Here is a 5,272-nt window from a genome sequence, read left to right as displayed (position 1 = left end):
TTCATATATAATATATTATTACATGTTTTTAAAAATTAAACCACCAAACACAATTTCAGTTTTTTTTTTAACTGAAAATAATCTCGGAATAAAATTACCAAACGCATTTTCAGAAATGATTCTAAAATGAAAATAAAAACGTTTTCGTTTTCATTTTCATATAAAAAATAAAAACGTTTTGGAACCAATTCCAAACGCACTCACCGTTTCTCTCCCGTTTTCATTTTTTCTTTCTCAAAAAATGTAAAAAATAAAAACAACTCCAAACACAACCTATATATTTTAATATCCATTTTATTATTTGTTTTCCTTAGTTTATTTCCTTGCAACGTTTTGTATGTTTTTCCACTCAAACTCAACGTAGGAAACATTTTTTTTTAACGTTTCATGTCCTTTTTGCTTTCTTTTAATTTTTTCCCCTATTTGTGAGTTTCATTCGTTCCCTCTCTCCCCATTTATTCCATTTTTTTACATTTTTGTTTTCTCTCTTTTGTTTGTTGATCTTTTCTTTTTTGTCCTCCTTTCTTCTTTATTTGCATCTTTTGATCTCTTTATTATTATTATTATTATTATTATTATTATTTTCTCACTTTTCAATTTCTTGGGTTGTTTCTCCACAAATACTTTATATATTTTAATATCACTTTATTATTTTTTCCCTTTCTTTGTTTTCCTTGCCGGATTTTGTGCGTTTCTCCCCTCAACGTAGAAAACGTTTTTCTTTTTCTCTTCCTTTATTATTTTTTCACTAAAATCCAGTCGTAAATGACAAAGACCAAATTGGAATATTATTAACTCAGATCTTTTTAGTATTATACCTTTTGAGTGCTTTATAGATAGAAATACACATGCAATAAAACGTTTGTCTTTCACAAGGTTAGTGTGTTTGGTTGGGTGGAAAGGAATGAAATATAATAGAATGTAATTCTAGTTTAGGCCTCGTTCATTTCACCGAATTGAGTTTTCAATTTTAGGTTTCTATAGTAAAAAGCTATAAGAAAATGTCACATCTAACTTTTTCTGCTACAGTGAAAAGCTCTCAGAAAATATCACACCTCAACTCGAATCCGCGAAGTGAATGAGACCTTAATGTTTGGTTAGATTTATAAGAAAGGAATGATCATTCAAAATGAATGGTCATTTACCCATTTTGGGTGAATCATCATTCCTTGCTCATATGAGATGAATGGTCATTCTAAGTTTTATTTTTTTATTTTTTTTCATAATTATCCTTCAATATTATAATATAATTAAAATATATTATATAGTAGTTATATCTTATAATATGTAATATAATATAATATATAATAAAAATATTATGATATAATATAATATAATTATAATATAGTTATAAATTATAATATATTATAATGTAATTGTATATAACATAATAACACAATAAAATAATATGATATAATATAATATAATTGTAATATTGTAACAAATAATATCATAATTATATACTTATTCTAATATTATTATTTTATAATATAATATGATATTATAATGATTTTAATAATATGATATTATAATTATGCTATTATAATTATAATATCTTATAATTATTATTTTATAATAAGATTATAATAATATTATATATTATATAATTATTATTTTATAATAATATTATAATAATTTTATATATTATATTATATTTATTAATGATAATATAATAATTAATATAATCAAAATTTAAATATAATCTTATAATTATAATATTATTATCTATCATAGTGTATTACACACGTTATGGTTATATAATATATTAATTATAATATATTTATTTAATCTAATATAATTTTTTTTTGTATTATATTAAATATAATAATAAATATACATTATATTGTAATTATATATATTATATTATAGTATAATATAATCATTATTTTTAATTATTTCATTTATTATTTTAATAATATTATTATATTATATATCATAATTATATAATACTAATTTTATTATATTATATTACATTTTATATATTATATTGATAGATAAAATATTAGTATTATATATAGCATAAGGGTAAGTTTGTCAACGTGAAAATATTTATGTTCCATTCCAGAGAATTCTTAAAATTACAACCAAACAAATAAATCAATTTTTTTTTTCCATTCCATTCCTATTACCATTCTCATTCTCATTCTTATTCTCATTACCATTCCCTCACTCTAACTAAACGCACCCTAAAATCATTTCTTTCCATCAAGCGAGTGAATACAAATGGGAATTATTGGCCCATTAGTGGAAAAAATAAGATTATGATTTTCAGAAAATATTACAATTTAAGAGGTGATTTGATATATATGCCGTTTTGTCATTTTAACATAATATCGAAAACAGCCTACATAAACGCGAGTGAATATTAAACGGTGGGTCGTCGATATTGTTCTGTGTCACGATAGATTAGGAGCCTTAAGCATGTCTTAGAATAATGTGTTCGATGATATGGTATCCCATATTTTTACGCAATATCACAAACGCAAGATAAATAATGATATATGTTAAGTAATAATGAGACACTTAAAAAATCATTTTGTTTATAAAAAGTTCAAAAAGAAATAATCTCTTCATATTGGGATGGATTTAAGTTGATTAATGGAGAATTGAGAATCTGATTGCAATATATATATATAAACCCGCAAACGTACAGTGTCAAGTTTTAATAGTAAAAGATGTGTGAATATCGTTTCCACAGAGATTGAATATTAAATTGCTGCTAAATACCACGATTATTATAACTCAACTTTATTTAGACAACTTAATTGAGATAACAAACTAATTAAAACAATAAAAATAAACTAATAAAATAAGTAAAAAAAGGTGGATCGAAGAAAACTTTATAATAAAAGCTAGTTAGGGGTTTTGATTGAGAGAACAAACTAATTAAAATAATAAAAGTAAACTAATAAAACAAGTAAAAAGAGGTGGATCGAAGAGAACTTTATAATAAAAGCTAGTTAGGGGTTTTGATTTCACCTCACTAGACAATATCTATCCAAATCAAGAGCTTGTTAAGAAATTTCACTCTAATCATTAATCATGAGTTTTCTAATGTAATCTCACTCCTTCTCTGTAATGACTGAGAAAATTTCAGACCTTAAATAATACAATTCATGTATTTTTAAGCCAAGGATTTTCTTAGAAAATATTATGTTATATTGTGAATGGAGGATTTATGGAATTAATATATGTATTCCTAAATTCTATAGCAAATTTCATGTTAAGTTCATGTTTCGATCAAGTAAATTCGATCGATAAATTCTCACCGTATTTTAAGCAAGAATAATTTTCAGTACAAGTATAGTTTGAGAATCTTAATTTCAAGAATCTCCAAGCATAGCACGATGTTAGCGGCGTATAAAAAAAACGCACTGACATTTTAAAAGAAGAAAAAAATCCTTAATTGCCAGACAGTTAGGTTAAAGTCACAAGATAAATACCTATAGTAGATGGGTACAATGTGAGCTCGGGAGTTGACACTGTCAGGAACAACGTCATTCCCGGGATAGAATGCATAAAAGTAAAATTTAGAATTTATTCAGTCTAAAATTAATTTCAAGACTTGAAACAGTTTGAAATATTAAGTGAGTAAGAATATAAAACAATATTGAATTATTCAAAAATTAATATTGGACTGTAAGTAGTAGATTAACTTACGTGAGCTAAACTAATTACCTCTAATAAGTATAAATTTAATCTGTTTAGAGGAAATAATTGAGGATAAGATCAGGCACGTAATCTTGCCTTAATCAGATACTTTATATAGTGAAATTTTATGGTTCTTGCACTTTCTTTCTCTTATTCCCGCTCATTTTCTCTCTCCTCTCACGTTCTCTCACACAAACTATCAATGGCCAAATACTCAAGTTGAGATTCCGACCTCCGTTTTTGACACCGCCGGTGTCAATAGAAAGATCTCGACGACCTGAGTTCAATGACATGCGGCACGACCTCCAACTCCGTCGGAATCAGCCGCAATCGCCGACGGAAGTTCTGAAATTACCCATTTCTTCCCGTCGTGATATCTCCGCCATTCGACCCCCAATTGAGATGATTTCAGTCACTATGGACTTAGTACAGCGAGACGACGAAAACTCATCCATTTTCACAGCTCGATTCTGGCTAGAGCGCCGCCGTCTGTGGTGGTCGGAATCGCCGTCGCCGTCGTTTCTCTCTCTCCAGGCCGTCGTGGATGTCACCGCCCCCACCAATCGACTCAGAAGCCGACGCCCAGTAGATCCCGACCAGCAGCCACTGTCGCCATCGCAGTTTGGCCGAAAAACGGAACCACTACTGTCGTCCGTGGAGGGAAGAGGTGGTTCCGACGATCTAACCGTTGGATCGTAGTGAATTTGGTGTCACAACACTCAGAAGGAAGCGGGTAAGAAAACCCCTCATCCAATTTTAAGAATTGATGACCAGAATTGTGAGATTTGAGTCACCGGATTTTACCGAGGTTGCCGGTCCTGATAGGTACTGTTACAAGCCGAATGGTGTGAAATTGACCGCACCAATGGACTCAGAAGGGTCAAGTTATGGGTGGTAGGACCCAGGCCCCCCGCGGAAAACCTCTCCGGGAGCCTCCGCCGCCGTGCACCGCCGCCGCCGCCGCCGTATTCCGGTGAGCTGTCGTTTCTTAGGCTATCGACATCCGTTTGGTGATCCGAGACCATATCCCGACTCGTTTCAACGTGCCGAACGAAATGGTGACGTTCGTTCAACCAAATTCAATTCTGATAAGAATGGTCTGGTACTAGTTACACGCGGATCGAGGTGGTTCGGACTAAACAAGTGAATATCAGAATCGAGTGTTTAAAGCTACGATGTTCCTCAAGGATCATTCATAGTGCTTGCAGCTTTTCCCAAAATTAGTTTTGAGGAATACGCAGGAGGACACGACAAGCGAGATACTATCAGAACCGCTTAGCTCGGAATCCAGGCAAGTACAAACCTTGCTTACAGTTTAATTAAGATAGTCATATAAAGCGTATGATTTTCACGAAATACGTAAATTATGAGATTCGTGAATTAGGTTTATGTTTATGTTAAATGTCGTATATAGTTTTCCAATAAAACTTAACGGTTTTCAAATAAGCATGTAAGCGAAAATCGTAAAGAAACGATACGCTAGACCCTTAATTTTACAACGGTAAATATGGACCTTAACACTATTACGAGCCCGTCAAGTGAGGTAAAGTACAGTTTATTAAAAGTGTATTATGAATGATAATTTAATTAATTATTAAAACTAATTAATTAAATTATCTAA

The sequence above is a fragment of the Morus notabilis genome, unplaced genomic scaffold, assembly GCF_000414095.1.
Source record: "Morus notabilis unplaced genomic scaffold, ASM41409v2 Scaffold657, whole genome shotgun sequence".
Classification (NCBI taxonomy): Eukaryota; Viridiplantae; Streptophyta; class Magnoliopsida; order Rosales; family Moraceae; genus Morus; species Morus notabilis.
This window is presented reverse-complemented; position numbering follows the sequence as displayed.